At 45.0% G+C, this 21,824-nt stretch overlaps 1 long non-coding RNA gene across 1 annotated transcript; it reads left to right on the forward strand.

Moving 5' to 3' along the window:
* Positions 1-17,756: 17,756 nt before the first annotated feature.
* LOC111842757 (uncharacterized) lies at positions 17,757-19,824 on the forward strand. The gene is made up of 4 exons (XR_002837990.1): positions 17,757-17,829; positions 18,648-18,795; positions 19,000-19,085; positions 19,767-19,824. It is a non-coding gene; the product is annotated as an uncharacterized lncRNA (long non-coding RNA).
* Positions 19,825-21,824: the final 2,000 nt, after the last annotated feature.

Raw genomic sequence — 21,824 nt, forward strand, 5'->3', positions numbered from 1 at the left:
TTACACCCTGGCAAGGCCAAGGTAATGGAGCCCAGATCAGTACAGTCCACCTGACCAACAGTGCTTTGGAAAAAGGTTAGGGCTGCCAACATCAACAAGCAAATGAGGAAATACGTAAATAAATCTGGAGATCAATCAATCAATCAATCAAGCATTGGTATAAATAAGTCTTATTTATTCATTAATTCTACAGATTTGTTTATTGATTGATTGGTTTTTGGCAATGGATTTATTTGTTTATTTCTACCAACAATTAATTTTTTGGTTCATGTCAAAGACAAATGTAATGGCTGATTTATTTATTTATTTGAAGTCACGTTTCGTCCAACATACATTTCTTGTTTGTATAAATTGAGCTGTCTTTGTAAGCCTGCAGTGCATCGCAGTTAGACATTACATTGTTATGATATTTCATATTTTTTCCTTCTCTACTGTAGAAATAGCCCACATGCAGCACTGGCAGAACAAATTTGTAATTTTTCAACAGCTGTTGCAATATTTGCTGATATGTCTGGCTCCTATCTGTCATTTTATCAAATCTGTCGAATCTGTGTTTTTAAAAGAATTGTCATATTTTCCTGAATATCACAGTGGGATGAGAGGGACACTTAAGGTCAGGGATGTATATGATATTATTTTAAAACTTTTATGCTGCTAGGTTTGATTAATGCTAATTTCATTTCTAATTCTTCACGTATCTTGACATTGCAGATTTTTAGTTAGTGCGTCTTGCTCTTAGTATAGCAATAAACTGTAAATTACGATGATTATTTCTTTTATTGACTGGATTATTTAATTTAAATTTTTTGTATAATTAACCAAGTGAATGGTAAAATTATCCTAATTAAGTTGAAAGGGCAGTCTTACCATTGTTTGAACCAAATCAAGGTGACACATATGACTTCTTTTCACAGTCTATATTATACCGATAATAAGCTACTCTAATGTAAATGAGCTGTTGCTGCATTGTGTAACCAAGTCTAACATGAATTAAGAGGTCAAGCAGAAGTCAGTGGGGGCTGCAGTTACCCAGGACTGGTTGAAAAACTACTTTTCTGCAGTAAGTGAGTTCATAGGTGTAGGACAGGGAGCACTGGAGTCCCCACAAAGCATTCGGTCTTTAGATTCCCCTTAAGCTTCATAATGCAGTTATCACTCTTTATTAGAATATAACAAATATAAGGAACACACTCTGGTTTCCCTCTACAGTCCGAACACATGCTGAGGGTAATTGGAGTTGAGTGAATGGTGTGTGTGTGAGTGTGTGTGTGTGAGTGTGAGTGTGTGTGTGTGTGTGTGTGTGTGTGAGTGTGTGTGTGAGTGTGTGTGTGAGTGTGAGTGTGTGTGAGTGTGTGTGTGAGTGTGTGTGTGAGTGTGCCCTGCAATGCATTGATGCCCCATCCTGGGTTGTTCCCTCTCATGCACCCATAGCCTCTGGGATGGGCTCTGGACCCCCCCGTGACCCTGAATAGGAAAAGCAGTTCCAGAAATGGATGGATAAATATAATATTTATGTGTGTATTTAAAATAATGAGACAAAATAACAATATTATATCAACTATATTAAGAATAGCATCAGTCCTTGGATAATTGTCTTACACTGTGTGAGGTGGGATATTGGACCAAAGTATAACGGCCTCCAGGAATGAGCTATATATATGTTCCAGAACCTTCTATAGAGATTCAATGAGACTTAGATGCGGTGGTTGGGGCGGCCATGGAAGGTGTTCGACATCGGCCTTGTGTTCAGGGATCTGCCTGAATTTGTTTAGCAGTGCATTTTGGGAATATTATCATGCTTGAAAATGGTAGCACCACGAGGGGACAGTGTTTGCGCCATGGGGTGCACCTGGTCCTCTGAAATGTCTTTATATTCCTTGGCAGTTGTATAACCATGCAGAGAAATCATTGGACCTATTAACTCCTATGAGATGACTGTCCATACCATAAGAGGTCCCTGGCCATGCTTAGCAGCTTGTTTTCTCTAAATATAAACCCATCCAGATGTAGGGGGAAGGTGAGAGATGACTCATCAGACCGCATTACTTTCTCCATTGATCAGGGCCTTAGGTTTTGCGTTTCTCGTGCCAGCTTGTGCATCTTTGAACATTGACCTTGGATACGACTGGCTCCTACATAGCAGCCCTGCCATGAATCGCAGCTCTGTAAAGCTCACCAAACCCAGTTTTTGTTGAGATTGGGTGACAGAGGTGCTGATGCAGTTCTGTGGTAATTTCTGAGGCTGCACTTTTGCAGTGTGTGGTGGTTATTCTGTTAAGCGTTAGTCTCTGACATCTCTCACTGGGAGCTTTGACTCGTTGCTGCTAGTCCTCTCTGCCAGTACAGCGTGTCTATGATTTTTGAACCTGTTTCCTTTGATACATCAAATAATTTTATCGTCGCTCTGGCTGATGCACCTCAACTTCAGACTCTTTGGCCCCTTTGATACTGTACTTTGAAAACTCACATATCAAAGTGTTGATTGTCAGAACTCTTCCACAGCTAATACAGACTGATGACTTGCATTCAGTTTAATATGACTCACCGGTGTAGCTATGTTTGTAGCTGTGATTTGGTTTTTCAAATGGTGTTTCAATAATTTTGCTCACCTCACTGTAACTACAGGTATTTCACTGTATTCCTGTGTTTTTACCGATCTAGCGGCCAAAAATGAGTTATGGGGGGAGTTGCGGGGGCCCGGAAGCCAGCGTCAGGAAGCAGAGGCAATGGAGGGGGGGCACCCTGGACAGGATGTTGGTCCATCGCAGGGAGCACACCTAACCACGTGTCTTTGGAATGTGCAACGAAAGAGCCCCGAGGGAGTGTTTTTTGACAGTTTAGTGGGATTGTTTATTTTGAAATTCAGTATGTGTATCTGCAAAAATGGAATATCATCCTCAACATTGCTGGGCAGAGAGAGAGAGTGAGAGAGAGAGAGAGAGAGAGAGAGAGAGAACAAGGGGGCAAACGGCGACGGGCAAGCCGTGGGTCCAATGTCCTTCAGTGACTCCTCTCCGGAGCTTTTCCCACCCGCATCCTTGCCACAGAAACTTCTCTTATTCTTGGACTGGCACCAGAATTCCCAGCTCTTTCCCTGAATCCGCAGGGGAGATTGCTGACACACACTAAACAACAACATTCAGGATTACTCTTCCTCCAAACAGGATATAACAACCGCTGCCCACGTAATGAATTCTGGATGAGAAACAACGGCATTGGCAATCGTTCCACTGGCATTGTCTTTTTACTTTTTATCCTGGGGGGGGGGGGGGGTTGGATGGAGGGTGTGAGTACAGCTACTGTGTTATGGTGTTTTCATCTACCAGTGTAAGCAAAATAAACATTTCCATTATTAAAATGCCTGTAAAATTTAAACAACTGTAACTAATATGAGGGATTATTAGGCAGGATGTATTAGGGCACAGTAGGAAGAGCACAAAATTCAGTCAGATAAGATTAATAAATACTGGCTTCATTTGTTTTTTAGTTCAACATGATGCTACCTGTAGCGAAAACCTGCGCTATTCCCCAGAGGTTTAGTCAAGACAATTTACTTAAGAAAAAATATATTTTAAAAAACAGCAAAATTATAATCATTACATCTCAACGAAAAAATCCAATCAATCTATGTTCATAAGTGAACTCTTTGGGTCCTGGGGGTCTCCAGGGATATTAGAGTTGCATAGGAGAGACTTCCTAAATGAAAGAAGTTTCCAGAATTTTTCATGGACTATTTTTCAAGGTAGGGGCCCTGTGGGACACCCAGTGCGCCACACCGTACAGGAAGTGTCACAGGAAGTGTCACAGGAAGCTGGGAAGCCTTCCCACTCTTCCTTGGGAATGCTGCAGTTGGGTCAGGCTCTGCCTGCGCTTCCTCGTGGGAATGCCAAGGTCACGATGCCTTTTCCACACGCGAAACTGAAGCAAATTAATGGATAGGAGGGCAGCGTAGCACACTGAGGTATGAATACAGCTTGGTAGGGAATAACCAATAGCTACAATATGCAGTCAAGTACTACCACACACACATGCTCAAACTCACACAAACATGCACATCAACCCTTTATGCAGTCTTATTTTTTCCTTTTTTGAACGTAATAACAGACTACTTTTGTCGAAGAACCCGGTATGAAAGAAACATCAGACACACGTTGGCCTCGATTAAAAAGATTCAATTTAAATAACTTAAATAAATGAGAGCAGGAGACGCGCTCTCAAAAGGTTACCTCGTGGCAACACTGTGACGATTTTGAAAAGGCACGCAAAAGTAAATCTAATGGAAAATCAATAGCGGATCCTTTGATTCGCCTCTCCTTTTGTGAGAGGTTCTTATCTGCTCTCCTGCATTGAATAGGCAGCACGGCTCCTCTGTTCCTTCATGTTACACAACGACTGCCAAAGACTAATATTAGCATCTCCACCAAAACAGCTACCATTCTTCCCCCCTTTTCCCCCGTGAGGGTTTTCTTTTTCTTTTTTCCCCCTCCTCTCCTCTCGTCTCTGTGGGATATGCTCGGGCCCCTCAGTGCGCTCATCAGTGGGCTGAGATGAATGGGTGAAATTGCACTGAAGCAGAATCCCAACCCCCCCACCACACCAACCCGGGGGGGCCTCTTCATCGCTCGCTTTCTCCCCCATGGGACAGAGCGGGAATAGGAGGAGGAGGAGGACGACGAATGAATCTCACCCCGCTGGGAGAACATGCACGCAAGCCCTCAGAAGTGGTGGGGAGGGGACATGGATGGTTGTGGGGGGGGGGGCTACTTTCATGTCCCGCACTCTGATTGGTGGAGAAAGGGAACGGCGTGACCGGCCTGTGTGTGTGCACATGTAGTACAGAAAGAGAGGGAATAAAATAAAGAGAGAAGAGGAGAGAGCGCTATCACTTAGAGAAAACGAGGCATTAGGAGAGGGCCGTCTCCCGCTGTGTTTGGTCAATGGGTGTGGGACTCGCTCCGGGAAGCGCTCCGTGACGGGATGGGATAATGAGACAGCCTCCTGTGGCTGCCGCACGCCCGCCGTTTAGCAGACACCAAGACAGGAATCCCCCGGACCCTCCGCCGGGGGAAAACCAGGCCTGCTTCTCACAGAGGGGCCACAAATTAAAGGCAAGGGAAGCAAAAGGCTCAGCACGTTGTGTGATTACACAGGTGCAGCCTTGCGCTGTTGGACCTTAGATTGTCCAGCTAAAACTCTGGTTGGGTAACACTTTCTGAATCCATTGATTGAGTTACCATTCATTGGTAGCACTCATCCAGTAGGAGGCAGCAGTGAGCTTACCTCAGGAAACGAAATCTGAAATTTTGTCATTCAAAACAAACAAATTTGCTGTTTTTTTCCACATATCCCTCATATGCTCTCCTTTGAGACATACTCACACATATACTCATAGAAAAATATTGGGGGGGGGGGTTAAGGACCTTGCACAAGGATCCAACAGAAATATGCTTACTCGCAGGATTTGAACCAGCAACCTTATGATCACAGGCACCAAAGCCTACACCCCCCCCCCCCCCCCCACACACACAGCATCCTCAGCCATTGCGGGACAAATGTACTCATTCCCTCACACTAAGGACAATTTAACAACAGCTGGACAATCTGCAGGTTTTGAGAAGAAACTGGACGGGGATTTGAATCCCCAACCCTATGGGTAGGCAGCTGTAGGAACCACTGAGCCGCCATATCGATCAAGTGTTTAAAACAAAAAATGTGAGTTTCATAAGAGCTATAAAAATCACTCATGTTAAGATGCATTGACCACCTGAGGCTGGCTGTCACGATATATTGTTATTTATGGCAAGATTTTAGCGTTAGAGTTTTGGAGAAAGGATTAGGTAGAAAAAGAGAATTCGATTAGTCACGCAAGCCTGAGAAGCAGGTCTGTCGGCACCTGTAACTTATGAACGGCGCTAATTAATGGCGCTCATCTGGCTCTGTTCTACGAGGAGGATGGGGACCTGATGAACTGAAAGGGAGAAGGACTGACTGGCAGGCGTGAGAGGCACTGATACTGTAAATAATTCAGCTGTGCACAGCAGTCGGTCAACTGTCAGAAGGCATTGCTTTTAGTTCCTGGCCATTGTAATGTCGAGGATGTAATTATCTTCTCTATGTTCATTTTGCGGGGAAGATCCCTTCAGTTTTGTAGCTCCTTTGTTCTGTGACACTTTGGACTCCTGCCCCTGTGGCAATCCTCACTCTACAAGGTTGGGCCAACTCTCCCCAGGGGGGTCTACACCCAGCTTCCTGCTAACACCTGAGACCCAGCAGCAGAAGGTCTATGCTGGCGTCAGGTGCTTGCTGATGGCCCAGGTTTGCCCTCTTCATTGGAAGGCAGAGGTAATATAATAAGACAAGTTACCATCTTTGGCTGACATTGCAGCCCCTTTTAATCTACCTGCCTTACTCCACGTGGAGCAAAACTATGAAGGTGCCCATCATCAACACGCCTCGATCGCATGCAGCATCCATGGAGCACATTCTGCATAATGACCAACAAGAGCTCTCACCTAACATCAAAACAAACATCAGAACTCCAAGCCTTCTCTGATTTCATAAAATGCCACGTGCGTAGCTTCCTGGGTAGAGGAAGTCGCTCAAAATCTCCTGTTTTCCTTTATTTTACTCAACCGATTCTATTGTGACCAAGCAACAATGAAAGCTTAGGAAAATGAGGATATCTTTGTAATTTGACCATAAACGGCAGTAATTAAAAAACATGTAATGACACACAATTACAGATTTTCAATTGAAGTTAATGTAAATTGTACAGATATAAACAGGAAATAAGAAATATGAAATACAAAGCTTTACTCTTTGAAAATAAAAATGATCTAAGCCTATTAAAAAGCAATTAAATTAAACAAAATTAAAAACTAAAAAAATTAAGTATAAGCTTATTTTTCTTCTGTAGAGAGAAAACGATTAGCTATTCATCATTATTCGAAAAATAATTGAGGTCTGGAAAATGAGTCATTTTTTACTTTATACAATGCCTTGAAAAAAACCCTCCCAACTGTGATTAAATGATAATTTCCCTAGTTGCCAATTAGGAATCAAAAACAAATATTACCGTGAGAAACAGCAGCTAGCAAAGTCTTACTTTCCACTCCTCACGGTAATGTCTCAAGCTTCATGACTTATACTTTGACAATGGGCAGCAGTGTGTGTATGTGTGTGGGTGGGGAGGCTTTGTCAGTGTGTGGGAATTTAACATGGGAAAAATGAAAACTCCCTCCACAGCTAGGGGGCGCTATCTTCGGGTCATTTATAATTCCCAGACACTCCTTCCATGCTTGTACGGTGAGCGATTTTCTTCGTGGGTGGAGTCAACATGAGGGGCACTGTGTGTGGTGTCCATGGTAACGTTCTGTTGTCTGTCTGTCCATCTGTTGTGAATTTAGCCTAAGAAGCCCCTTAAAAATAACTAAAATGAGCCCCCATTTCCCCCGGTACCATATGGCTCACACTAAGGAGCACTGATGGACTCAGGAGTCGCTAAAGCCATCAAGCTCATCTCTAGCCAGCAGTGCATGATGCATCCCCTCCAGAGGGCACCTTCGCATCCCCTCCAGAGGGCACCTTCGCATCCCCTCCAGAGGCACCTTCGCATCCCCTCCAGAGGCACCTTCGCATCCCCTCCAGATGCACCTTCGCATCCCCTCCAGAGGCACCTTCGCATCCCCTCCAGAGGGCACCTTCGCATCCCCTCCAGAGGCACCTTCGCATCCCCTCCAGAGGCACCTTCGCATCCCCTACAGAGGCACCTTCGCATCCCCTCCAGAGGGCACCTTCGCATCCCCTCCAGAGGCACCTTCGCATCCCCTCCAGAGGGCACCTTCGCATCCCCTCCAGAGGCACCTTCGCATCCCCTCCAGAGGCACCTTCGCATCCCCTCCAGAAGCACCTTCGCATCCCCTCTAGAGGCACCTTCGCATCCCCTCCAGAGGGCACCTTCGCATCTCCTCCAGAGGCACCTTCGCATCCCTCCAGAGGCACCTTCGCATCTCCTCCAGAGGGCACCTTCGCATCTCCTCCAGAGGCACCTTCGCATCTCCTCCAGAGGGCACCTTCGCATCCCCTCCAGAGGCACCTTCGCATCCCCTCCAGAGGCACCTTCGCATCCCCTCCAGAGGCACCTTCGCATCCCCTCCAGAGGCACCTTCGCATCCCCTCCAGAAGCACCTTCGCATCCCCTCTAGAGGCACCTTCGCATCCCCTCCAGAGGGCACCTTCGCATCTCCTCCAGAGGCACCTTCGCATCCCTCCAGAGGCACCTTCGCATCTCCTCCAGAGGGCACCTTCGCATCTCCTCCAGAGGCACCTTCGCATCTCCTCCAGAGGGCACCTTCGCATCCCCTCCAGAGGCACCTTCGCATCCCCTCCAGAGGCACCTTCACATCCCCTCCAGAGGCACCTTCGCAGTCCTGCTCCCTTCCCACGCCTGGTCATGAATCACGGTGCTGTGTCAGTGGTCACCTCGTGGTCTGCTGCAATTTCATCATCGCTGCTGACTGTCTAGGCGATTTGTTTTTGTTGGGAGGTCGTCATCAGGTTCACCTTGGCCTCAGAAGGTGTCATGACCCACTTGGTTCCTCTGTTTCATTTCCCAGTGTCTGATGCTCTTAATGTAGCTCCTGAACGTTTGCATGCTGTCTGTGTCAATCCATGTCTGTTGGTTGCATTGATGTTGAGCGGTGGAATGATTTAAAACATTTAATGGGTGGTCTGCACATGTTTTGTGCAAAGTGGGTGTCCTCTCCCTCAAATGTGTGTAAATAGAAAAAAAAATGTCCCGGGGGTGAGGGAAAATGGTTGACCCTGTGCTTGGACCCCAAACTTCACACGTTCCCACCAGTGCATGTGTTTACGTCTCAAAGGAGAGCAATACTGGGTATTTGGGGGAAAAAAAGCATCCCAATGTACATATACAACGTAAAAAAAAATCATCAGCATGATTTCATCGTTTCATCATTTCACATGTCATGCTAACGTTTCTTAGCAGGAGTCTGGTTCCAGGTGAGAGGAGGGGCAGAGCGTGTGGGGAGCAAAGCCACGTTTTCCGGGTGGATTGATGAAGCCCGATCCCACACACACACACACACACACACACACACACACACACACGTGCATTTGGATGTGTGTGTTTTTTAAACGGAAGCCAACTGGAAGCCGCATCCGGGAGTGCGGGCCGAAGGCTTGGGGAAAGGCAGCGCCGCAGCCAAAACGCCGCGTGTGAAATGAGCACGATTCGGCTCCAATGAGCTTTCCGTTTATCAGGCAGACGCACTCTCTGAGAGGGCTTGGCAGCACCAGGCCCGGACTGCGTAAGGCGGCGAGAACTGGCTCAGGCCGGGGCTGCGAAGGCTACTGGTTGGACACCGCAGGCAGCAGCGGCCTGCGATAGGGACTCGTCGCTTTCTCTACTTCGTAATCTGCGTGTGGAGCTTCGTAAGGCGTATGAGACGAAGAAGGGAGGGTCAATCCGAAGCAGAAAGAATAAAGATCGCGCCGCCGTGAGCTGAAATGGAAATGTGAAGATCTGGCTTGGGGTGGGTGGGTGGCGGGGGGGTGAACTCCGCCTCGAGATACAGGGGCCAAGTAAAGCTTTGGGAATTTGGGATGCAGATCTCCGGGCAAGTGGCGGGCACCAGGTTGCCAAGGAACTGTGCAAAGCCCAGCAATGGGGAGGAGTGGCAGGCACGGCTTCTGCCAAGAGATGGATGTGGCCGCATATCCCCAAAAGAGAGGGCCTAAAGAGCGGCCGATGGTGCAGGAAAGGCAGAGAGCGGCTTCTCTGGTGGGGCAGGATGGGACAGAGCCCTCAGCTGGCCGCTATCTGAATTTAACTGCCCTGGTATTACCTGACTGGGTCATCTAGGGTAGCGACTCCAAACCTTCTGCCATGTGTGGACCAGCTCATGTCGCTGAAACGGTCGGGGGGGGGGGGGATTTGAGGTGCCGGCAGATAGCTTTGTCGATTTCATAACTGTAACTGTTTGTATTTTTCTCATATGCCATCAGAATGCATAAACAGTCATTTTAAACAAATGAAAATATGTTCATCATAAAGATTAATTTTTGGAGACTGACTAACCCGTCTGCGAAATCCCGAACATCCCACAGCCCCATGAAATACTGGTTGGGTCCTCCTAATCTACGGCATCCATTGAAAAGCCCTGAAACCCTGAAGAGATGGACTGATGCACCATGCTGAGGACCCAATTGTCAGACTTACACCTACAAGTCAAAAGTGACAGCATTGAAAAACACCCCTCCCCCTACATTCCAAACCTGGAGGATGATGTCACAAAAAATAGGGCAAAAAAATGGCACTTTCGTGAACCATAAGATCTGTTTAGTAGTTTATCTACTTATGTGCCTTGACAAGTCAGACATGTTTATATGGATAGGGTGAAATATCAGACCTGGCTGTTTCCTTTTTGGGGGGCTGGGGGGTAAGTGGTCACTACAGTAATGATGTGGTTACAGTAAAATCACATCTGCTGGCTCTTTGATTCCTATAAATAATGTTTGGTTGTTTCACCGGAGGAACAATAGTTTGCTTGCACGGAACGGAACCAAGTGAAACTGTGTAACTCTAGGGGGTTGATTGCGGAGACAAAATGCCCTAATTTTTTTCTTGTGTTATTCCTTAAAAAAATTACGGTTTGTTGGGGGATGATTTTTATTCAAATAAATGCTGCTATTCCTCTAATATAGGTATCTCCAGTATTAATAAACAGAGCTGAAAATATATGGGTGGTGTATATATTTATTTAAAGCACCCAGAGAAGAATCCTAGATCAGAGGACACATCTGTAAAGCAGAAGATTGCTGTACATAATTAGGTACCCTTTGGGAAAACCGGCAAGTGTGAAAAAAAATTAAACAAGATATGGCAATCTGTCTGAAGAAAAGGGAATATTACAATCAACGGAGATAAAATACAGTTTATCTTAATTCAGTTACAAGCAACAACCCATTCCCCAATAGTAGTGTGTGTCATTATTTTAATATATCTCTAATTATAATTAAGGTTAATTAAGTTTCATATGGAGTCCTGTTTGCAGAGCCACACCATGTGCGAGGTAATTTTTCGCTAAGGTCTTGGATGCATATTCTCGTCTTGGCGTAACGCATAACTTATCTGCGCTGCTCTTTGGCCACACGAGACTTAGAAGCAGTGTTTTAAAAATGAAGGTCATGTTTGTGTTGCTGCACACTCGTGAAAAGGCCAGCGGTGTTTCGAGTACCATTCTCATAAATAGACGTGTAATATATTACGTGCTTTGAGTCACACAGTTCCTTATGTCCTCGTGCGTTTTGGTGCATTATATTTGCTATCCCGGTTACTTCCTTACGCATTGTCGTAACAAGCTCTTGCAGAAATATCCTTATGTTCACAAAGAAATGCGTAGCTCCACCTTCGGAAACGGTTGCTCTCAGCTACCTTCTGGAGGCTGAGACTTTATTTCGGCCCGAGTATCTCCAGAGGATTAGGTCGGCGCTTCCGAAGACGGCGATGTGCCGCGAGGCGTCCTTCAGGGTGGCAATGCTGACGGATGGGCGGCTCGCCTGTGTAATTACTCGCTAAAACGGTGACAAAGACTGCAGTGTTGTGCTAAAAAGAATCTTTCCTCTTTATTATTATGGGCGTATTTAAAAAAATTAAATAAAACAAAAAGGCACCAAATGGAATATCGCTCATAAAAGGATAATTTGAGGATTAAACGACGTTGTCTACAGCCTGATAACGGTGTATCGCAAGAGATCCATTGCCTAAGTAACTTTACTTGCTCCTCCAGGATGCAGATTAAGGTATTCACTTTATAATTGCAATTGCACAAAAGCTGTCTCCTTGATACAAAAACGCAGGCAACAAAGGACCAAATAAATTTTAAATCAGCTTTAATCTAGAAGTTTAGTTGCAGCAGATGCTAACTTGCTAAGTGTGTGAGCGAATTAGACGCATGCTAATTATTTTATGTTTATTTATTTAAAGGACGCTTTTATTCGAAGCCACACAATTGGAAAAGCAGTGTCATTCAGTCCCTGGAGTAATTGGGGGTAATAAAGGCTTTGTTCAAAGGTGAAATCACTCTGCTGACCCTGGGATTTGAACCAGCAACCTTCTGATTACGGGCACAGAGCCAAACGCTGCTCCGCAATATGGAAAAAAACACTTAAGTTGACAAGTAGGTAGTCAGCACTGAGGCCTCTGATAACTATATGGTTCTTAGTGGAGTTTGCATTTTCTCTCCATGTTCATGTTGGTTTCCTCTGGTTACTCTGGTTTCCACCCAGCAGCCTGAGGTTTAGCTGAACTGGTGTTTGTGAGTTGCCCTTGTTCTTTGATATTTTGTCCTGCGTCCTAGCCTCTACTCCCTGAGATGGGGAGCCAGTCACGGATAAGCGGTTATGAGAGATAGATGGAAGGTTAATATTGCCTGAAAATGAAGAATTAGTGGCAGAATCCTCTCTAATCTGTGGATGCGGACTTGAATGTCACCTTCCTGTTCAAACCAACAAAGGAGACGTGATTGAGGAATTCTACTTGCCTATAACAGGGGCCAGGAGATTAATCAGGCCTCTCAGCAGGTGGACGGCAGGTTCTCGTCCATGACTTCTGATTGGAAAGGAACCCTGAGACTGGAAAAGGAAACAGCCAAGGGCATGGAACCTGGGAAGGGCCTTCATTAGTCCCCTTCAGCAAGGCATTTGATTGAAATACACTCTTAAGCACACATAGGTCAGTAATGTTGTCAGTTATTCTTAATACAAGAGTCTGCCAAACAACTGAAAGAGTGAAGTCAAAAGTTATTGTAACTTATTTCATGATCGTTCCCTTTGTATTTTTGAGATGCTACTACATATATCTTTCTAGTTATCCATATATATATCCATATATACCATATATAATGGCCATCTGTTTTTCTATGGTTTACATATGTTTCTGGTTTTGACCCCATCAGTGTCACCCACCTTGCCCAAGCATGTTGATGGTCATGTTTGTCTAAATTAACATGACCAACCAATCAGCCGACCAAGCATTGTCTGATGAAAAGGGGAGAGCTGCTGTTAACAGGCCATTAATTTTTTCTTTACGTCTCTGCTTGACGACAGAAAGCTGTGCGATGTAGCGAAGTGCATTGCGTTTAGTAACGTGCCAACGCATATCAACCAGCACCCAACAAGATGGGTGAAAGCGGGAGGTCCTTGTACTCTGCAGAGTAGCTCAGCGTAGGGGGTCTTCTTGTCCTTAAACCCCAGACATGTGCATTTATTTAGGGGACTCTCATCAAAAGCAAGGTACGATTGAGAAAACAATTCATGTTAACGGTCGGGCTCAAGGGCCTGATGGTGAAGTAACTCTTCTGACCCTAGGAGTTGAGCCAGCAACCTTCTGATCAAAAGCACAGAATCCTAATCATGTGATCGTCATACTACCCCTTCCCACATGCGGCCATTTCATTTCTGCTGCTGCGGAGCATGTAGGACAGTGTAGATGTCCCTGGTCTCCACCAGCCTTCAGAGAGCCCTGCTCGGGGGGGGGGGGGGGGGGCTAATTCTCAGGCATGACGACGGGGTGCTTTATTAGGCCCCGGGGTCAAGTCACAGCAGATGGTGGGGGAACTGCAGTGCAGGGTGCTTTGAGTCTGGGTGGTGCTTGGCAGGAGATGATGTATTCATCATGGGAGAGACGTTCATCTGACACGGACACTGTCAGCCAGAAAGGATGGGCTGGAGGAAGGAATCCCTGCAACGTGGTCAAAGCTCGTAGTAAATAGCCAGATTTTCTGGATGCATAAATATCAGCCGCCTCCTGACAGATTGCCATGAATTTTTGATTTAACACATGTTCTCGAGTGAAGGGCACATATAAAGAGGCTCGCGCCCATATTGTCCTTTATTGAATGAATAAAGGTGAGCGCGATGGTGATCCGTATCCATGACGATAGTCACCAAAAGAGCTTCACATGACATGCACACCAACTTTCCCAGCCTGTAGATATATAGATCCTTTATGTGTGATGCGGGCATGTATAGGCATGCATATATACCACAAGAACAGGGAGAGGTGCAAACTTGTAGCTACGAGCAACAAAAATGTCATCGTAAAAGTATGGGGCCTGCATTGATTTAGAGTAAAAACTCTAATAAATGGGAGAAAGCCTTAATTGAGCATCATAAAGAGATACCCAGTGAAACAATATCTGATGATGATAAAAGGTAATGGGAGGAGTGTGGAGATGGAAGACGGAGAGCAATGAAGGACTCTAACAGCCCAGATGTTAGCAGTCATGACTGGAGGAAGGTTTGCAGTCCACATCAGTGTTTCTACGCTGGCTAATTAATACTGATCCTGCTGAAACACACCAAATGTTTATTCACCTCATATAAATATTTATCACTGGAAAAACACATCTTAATTTTCAAATGGGTCATGCTCTTTGTTCATTCTATTATATTTATTTAAACTTAGTTCACTATATTTGCCTAAAGAAATGTTTTGCTAGAGGGTTTTTAAATATCCGCACATTGCATTATAAGGTAGCAAACTTTATCCTGGTTACAATTTCAGATGTCAAATATACACACACACACATATACAGATCTACTTGAATTAGTCTGTCATAAGAACCAAAAAATTCCCCTTTTTTGGGTAATTGTGCATGTGAGTGTGTGTCCTGTAATGAACCGGCTTCCCTGGGATTGACTGCACCCTCACCGTGACCCCAAACTGGAAAAGAAATCCCAGGAAAACAAATGAAGAATAAAGAGTTTAAAATACTTCTTCAAATTTTAATGAAGTAATATATCACAGAATATATAGGTCGGCGTGGGGGCTCGTGGGTAACGCTGTTGCCTCACATCTCCGGCGTTGGGGATGCAAATCCTGCCCTGCTCTGTGTGTGGGGGGGCTTGCATGATCTCTCCGAGTCACATGGGTTTCCTCCCTGTATTCCAGTTCCCCTCCACAGCCGAGAAGCATGCAGGTGGCGTCTCTAAATTGCCCAGAGCATGTGACTGTTTGTGTGTGCCATGTGATGGACTGGCTTCCCATCCAGGCTGCATTCCAGCCTTGTGCTCTCTGCTGCTGATAATAGACCTCAGGCCCCCTGTAACCCTGTCTGAAGTCAGAAAATGAACAGATCACAAAATATCTAAAAACATTTATCGCTAGAATGTTGAAAACACGAGCGATTACCCTGTGAATTGCCAGTTCAGCTGTCGCGCCTGTCATCCCAGGCAGTGGGGCTGCAGTGGAGAGACTTTCTGCCCAGGGGGCGTTCTTGCACCTTAAGCCGCCACGGCGCCGCCGAATCTGCAAGCTTGGGCTCTGTCACAGCTGCACGCATCTTGCCCATTAGATCCTCAGAGTCGCGATGGATTCCTGTGAGCTTCTCCCCCCGTCTGACTAAGGGAGGCTCCAGCCCGGACACACCTCCGCTCTGAGGTGTCTAACCGACGGTTTTCTGCAGTGACGCGTATTTCCGAGCGGACTTGTGGAAACCTGGCTCACGGCATCTGGAGGAAAGGGGGAGGGAGGCTGAACAGTCTCAGGCGTGCTGTCTACCTATTACAGAACCTAGCAATTAGACCATCTCATAAATAGCACTGCTGAGTTATCAAACAGGAATGACATGGGGGTGGGGGGGGGGGTTGTTTTTTTCCCACAGTCTTAAGTATACCCTGAATCCAGACTATTCACTTTAGACACTCGCATTTAAAAGCTGCTGCAGAAGTGGCTGCATTAATCGCCATAGCTGCATTCCGCGCAGCGGGCTTTATACGCATCATGAACAAGGGTGGCATGCACATCCTTCAGATGCCTGGACAGCAAGCCAACGCAGCCATGAAAATTAAACCTGTCTTGATTACATGTTGTAAAAAAAAAAAAAAAAAAAAACCTGAGGTGAAGAGGCTGAAATACTAGCTTGCTTGGCTCAAGGGTGCTGTATGCAGTTTTGTGAATTGAGACAGTGCTTGAGTGTCACATGAGAGAGGGGGTGTGATGTCATTAACACGTGCCACCGCTGTCAGAGGCACAAGGCAGGAATCTGCCCAGCACTGCTGTTAGTGAATTTAGGGACTCATACACATGTCAAATCCTGGAAATAAGCTTGAGTTTTCCCCCTTACATCACAAAAAGGCAGCAAGGAATCCAACACTTCAAAAAATCACTTGAATGAGTCAACAAAACAACCCATGCGAGATTACAATCATGCGTGGATCCTCCATTTCTACGGGAAACAACTTGCAGTTTTTTCACGCGTGACTGTGTACGATACGAGCTATAGTGCAGGAAGGGCATCGGCAGGTTAATGCGTGCTGCATCCTAGCTGGGTAACTGTCCCATATCCCATATGGTGTCCATAGCCGCTTGACATTAAAGAATAACAGAAGCTTATGTCATACATTACAAATCACATTACAGAGCACGACTGCTGTTGCTTTTAATAAGTGGAGCTATTCTAGCCATTCTATTTCTATGCCAGTACCCTTGGATACTGTTGGGCTACAATGCATGCACTGTTCAGTATATAAATAAATTAACTTGGGCCTTGTGGTCATTTATTCATTTGCAAAAATACATCTACCAGAGGAGATGAATCACTGATGCTTTAAAAAGTTCAGTAATGTCTCCTCGCCGGTCGAGACGTGGGGTGGGTTCATTAACCTGTGTAAATCACTAATGTGAAGCAGTGTGTCTATGGTACGGGGGGGCTTAACATAATAACGACGGCAATAATAATAATCATCATCATCCCCCATCATTGCATTTCACAAATACTATTATCGTTATTATTGTTATTATTACTGATGATGATGCCAATGCCAGGCTGATTGTCCCCAGCAGAAATTTCACCATGGAAATAAATGAAAATTTGAAACTTTATCAAATTACACTAAAAGCAATTCCGAACAAATGGTGCTTGAATGCGTCCCCATCTGATGAAGATCACAAACGCGTAATTTCATTGCGCTGGGAGGGGGCGGGTGGTGCTGTGGGTTTTGTTGGGAAGGGATCGGGCAGGGGTCGTGGAGATGACAGCCTGCCAAGGACTGAGGTGGCCATTAGTGTCAGAGGGTGCGGTGAGGCTGGTGCGGGCACATGGTCAGGGGTGCCCCCCACCCCTCTCTGCTGGCCAAGCTGGCCCTGCTTTAACAACGACGACTGTATTGACCTGGGTAACCAGCTCCTGTCGCCTTCCTAACTTCGAAATCACCAGCCCCCCAGTGTGTGCAAAGGAGCTACAGGTGTACAGCTTCTTCAGTAGCCATCTAAGCGCTTCGTGTCTCAGATGCTCGGCTGATGATAAAGCAGCAGAGCTCTGGCTCCTTGCCTGTAGTGGTTGGCCAGTCTGACTCCTGCCTGAACAAACATTATTAGAGGCGGACAAACCCCCTCTCGCTGGCGCTAATTAAAGGGCTCGCGGGGTAGTTTTCTACGAGTGTATGCGAGATGAAACGGCTTAGGAGCCTGTTTAGTAATTGTGGCGGGGCTACCTACGTCAGCGCGCTTAGCATAATTAGGTAATTATGCGGCTGCGTGTGCGAGTGTTGGCGGAGAGAGTTAACGGAGCTAATGAAGTGACCACACATAATCAGCCTCTATTTGCCCCCTTTTTTATTATTCAATTTCGACCGTTGTTATTGTTTGGAAGTGTACGCGGCGACGCTTATTCGGGACATTGTTTGTGAGAAATAGTGCTACAGATGGTGGGCTTTAATTCCTCGTGACGCGCGCACGCGAATGTAGACGCGGTTTGTGAACACGTACGCGCGTGCCCGCGCGCGAGATGCGACTTGAGTGAGAAGGTAAACGGGGTTGCTTGATTCAACATAAGTTGTTTTTTTTTTACAGAAATTACACATCATTTCTCCCTCTTCTTCAGTACCCCGTTTCTCTTACTGATTTTTTTTACACTGTTATAAACTGGTTACACGGTGCGGTAGAAAAAGCCGTGTGTCACTCGCGTTTACAGAAAAAAAAACGAGCGCGCAATATTTGGACGTGAGTTTTTTATAGCTTAAAACTGCGGGGGAGTGGGACAGCAGAAGGGACGAAAACTTAGAAGCAGGTCTCTGATTAATTGACTGTTAATTATTACTTGCTAGACATGGTGGAGCAAAGTGCTTGCATAGCAAAGAAGAAATTAAAAATAATAAATAACTATCAAAATTACAGCACAAAGCCCACGCTGATAATGATTAGTAAAATGTTTAGAGGTTGTGAGTGTGGCACATTCGCCCTTGTGACCCCACAGGAAAAGCAGCAATATTCTCGATATGGTACATTCCAGCATCTTAATGTCATCTGCATGTCGAACTGCAAAGACTTAAAGACTTCTGGGTTAGATTTTCACCCCTGGCACTGTTTGTGTGGCAAAGTCCAAAAACATACAGTTAGGAGTATATGTGTCTCTTAATAGTGCTCTGTGTGCATGAGCGTGTTTTTGCCCCTGATAGACTGGAATCCGGTCCTGCGTCTCCCCTGTCTGTTGCCCTATAATTCCTGAGATTGGCTCCAGGCTCATTATGACATTGTACAGAATAAGTATCTTAGACATATGGATTGATTGAAACCTTTCACTTGTTGAGTAATTTAGACCTTACTGTGACTGTTGACTTTTCAGAGATCTCAGAAGAGGTTACTGGGCGAGGCTAATGAATTTATAGAAAACAGAGGATGCACATGGAGAGCAACACAGGTGTGATTCCCTGGCTGATTCTTGGGGCCCAGCACTTAACAGGGATTGTTGGACACATAAAATTGTTTGGGTGGTGAGTTGATGTCATTTTCATACACATTTTACAACCCCCCCCCCCACCCAGTTGTTGCAGACCTCCCCTTCTCTGCATATTTTATTATATTGCATATTTCCTCCCCAAATTATTCATCCACCCGTCCATCCATCCATCCATCTATCTTTCAACTGCTTACCCACTAGAGGGTCATGGTAAGCCTGGTATCTATTCCAATTCCAGGAATCACAGAGCATGAGGGACATCTTGGATGGAATTTCCACTAAGCCTTTGCTCGCAGACATTTTCCCAAAGTTTTAAGAGGAAAGGTAAAGAATGTTCATGCATAGTTAATGAACTTGGAAAATGTAGATCATCAGGATTTTTTCTTGGTGGAAAAAAAAACAGTCATCTTGATAGGCAGCTGTAAACACTGCATTTTCATTTCCCTGGTATCTCTCCCAGTAGTGATACAATCAGGCCCCAAAACATACTTGTTGGCACTTAGAACCAAGTATGGAAACCAACAAACTTTTTATTTTATGCATCCATAGATGAAGATCTGTCCACAGGAAAAAAACAAGTCTGGTAACACTAGAAACAAAAGACAATATAACAAGAAAAAAAATAAAAACAATACTTCCACAGTGTTGTGTGGAGTCTAAGTAAAAGTACTTGGTATACACTTACCATTCATTCATTGCATTGTAGGTAAAATCTCGTCTCATTGCTACTGTAGGTCTTTATCGACAAACAATTCTGTGGTATTTAATGTGAAAACAAAAGTCACTGTATGGTCTTTTTCTGAAGCACATGGAATGGTTGAAGATTTTTTAAACCCTGTATTTAATAAGCAACTAGAAGATTGATGTATGGAATATGCACCCAAAATTACTCATGCAAACGGTATCAGTTTCATTGCTGCACACCTGAGATTTTATATAGCATAATGATTGTCCACAAATTGCCTTAGTAGTGCTCCCCGATCCCAAGTTGTATCTTGCTTTGAGTTCTAGGGTTTGGCATCAACCAGTTGCTGTGTGATCTCTTCTATTACAACTCCAACAAATTACTCGCTCAACACTCTGCAACCTTCTGGAATGTCCTAGTAACCAGGTCATAGATTAATGGGATTCTGGAAACTATTGTCTGGATTTCATTGTGGTTCTGTTTTTTTTTTTCTAATTTTGTAAAAAAAAAATTAAACTCTTAATTTGGCTACTCACGAGGTGAAGAAAAGCAGTGGCTGAATATATATATATATATTTTTTACCCCTGTCGTGTCCGGCTGTTTAGCAAGCAGGATGTTAGTCTGGGTGCTTTATTGTGCCGACACTTTGATTTTGCCAAGTGGAGCTTCGGATTAAGCTCCTCTTGTTACTTGAGATATACTCTTTATTCACCATTTTAGATTATTACGGCATGAAGCCGGAGCTGACAGGGAAATAGGAGCGATAGAGAGAGGAAGAGAGGAGGGAAAGAAAGAGAGGGAAAAAGAGAGAAAGAGAAGAGAAGAGAGAAGAAGAAGAAAAAAAGGGGGTGGTCAGATAGAGAGAGAAAAACAGGGAAAGAAAAATAATACATGACAACTTAAGAAAAAGTAGAGCAAAAGGAGAGAGTAACAAAAGGAGAGAGTAACAAAAGGAGAGAGTAACAAAAGGAGAGAGTAACAAAAGGACAGCTTCTGCATCTTAGTGCTGGACATTGTATCCAAGTACTGGAGTGGCTGAACATTTGTAAGACTTTGTACCTGAACCCCAAAATCTGCTCAAGTTGAGTCGATTAATCCTTCTCTGCCATTACTGCTGTAATGCTCTGGAACAAACACTACATTAAAAATCCAGAGACACCGGTGGGAGAGCATTGGAAGTCTGCCAGGGAAAGAACATCATTCTGCAAAGACTTTGATAATACCAATGATGTGCTAAAAAACTGATGTCTTCAAAGCACAGGACAGGCAGGTACCTGAAAAGGAGTTAAAAGGAGAATGACTTATTCCTTGGAACAGAATAGAGTTTCACAACTGATCACATGACTACAGTCAGTGCACCACCTTTTTTGGAACAGAAGTGGTGCTTCATGGAGGAAAAAGACAAGCAAAATAAGAGACTACATCCAGCAACATTTTGGTTGACATTTTTAAATTGGCTCATGAGGCTTCAACTAGTTACCTTTTGGGTGCAAACATGCCTACTTAACCAGCAGGCAGTCTATTACTAAATCAAGAATCCCCCATTAACCATCAACAATCGGCACTTTCCTCACAAACAGTCGGTGGATCGTCAACTGGGCCCGGTTGGAACCGCCACCCTTGGTGTGATTCATAAACGCAGGGAGAACACCAGGAACCAAGTCGGCAACCATCCGGGGGAAAGAAGAGTGAAGAATGGTGCCGATTTATCATGCCATTACGGCCCTGATGGCCAAACACACCTGTACTTTTTTTCCCCGGTAATTTATCGTCCGTTTGCGGATTCCGAATGGGGGGGGGGAGAAAAAAAATTAGTGGCGCTTTAATTAGCGCCGCCGCTGGCTCAAATATTAACGGGGCACGGAGTGCTGCATGCTCATTTCTGTTGATTTTTAATTAGCAGTAATTCATTTTGCACAAAGCATGTTGATGCCTGCGCCACAGACATTAGCGAAGCGGCTGAATGAAGATGTTACCCGAGGAGTCGCCGTGCATACACAATGATGCTAGAGAGCCTCATTTTTTCGGGCCTGGGGGAGACCATACCAGGACCCGGGACAGTGCGGTACTGGCAACCACAGTCCAGCTGTCAGCCCTCCACTCAGAACAGACTTTTAAATTGATTTTAATGTATTACTACTAAGCACAAGTCTGCCTTTTAGCATCTATGTGAATATTCTGCAAGTACACAAATGTGTGAGTCATATCCTCTTTAACTCCTGCCTTTAAACTTCCCACCACTGCTGGATTCCTGCCACTGTTCAGGTGACATCTGTGACTGGGAAGTGTGAAGAGATACGTGTCTCTGGAAATGAGAGATTAGCATCTGTCTGCTTCATTGCTAATGCCTTTATTACAGCCCCCTTTGTTTCTGGGG

This window comes from Paramormyrops kingsleyae, chromosome 23 (genome assembly GCF_048594095.1).
Source record: "Paramormyrops kingsleyae isolate MSU_618 chromosome 23, PKINGS_0.4, whole genome shotgun sequence".
Taxonomy (NCBI): domain Eukaryota; kingdom Metazoa; phylum Chordata; class Actinopteri; order Osteoglossiformes; family Mormyridae; genus Paramormyrops; species Paramormyrops kingsleyae.